This window comes from Callorhinus ursinus, unplaced genomic scaffold (genome assembly GCF_003265705.2).
Source record: "Callorhinus ursinus isolate GAN/ISIS: 27379988/994484 unplaced genomic scaffold, GSC_fseal_2.0 scaffold489, whole genome shotgun sequence".
Taxonomy (NCBI): domain Eukaryota; kingdom Metazoa; phylum Chordata; class Mammalia; order Carnivora; family Otariidae; genus Callorhinus; species Callorhinus ursinus.
In genome coordinates, this window is record NW_027397544.1 from 4,078 (window position 1) to 4,412 (window position 335).

Sequence of the window (335 nt, forward strand, 5' to 3'; positions counted from 1 at the left end):
CTTCACAATATTTGTTCTTCCAATCCATAAGCATGGAACGTTTTTTCATTTCTTTGTGTCTTCTTCAAGTTCTTTCATGAGTACTTTATAGTTTTCTGAGTACAGATCCTTTGCCTTTTTGGTTAAATTTATTCCTAGGTATCTTATGGTTTTGGGTGCAATTGTATATGGGATCGACTCCTTGATTTGTCTCTCTTCTGTCTTGTTGTTGGTTTATAGGAATGCCACTGATTTCTGTGCATTGAATTTATATCCTGCTACTTTACTGAATTTTGTATGAGTTCTAGCAGTTTTGGGGTGGAGTCTTTTGGGTTTTCCACATACAGTATCATTTC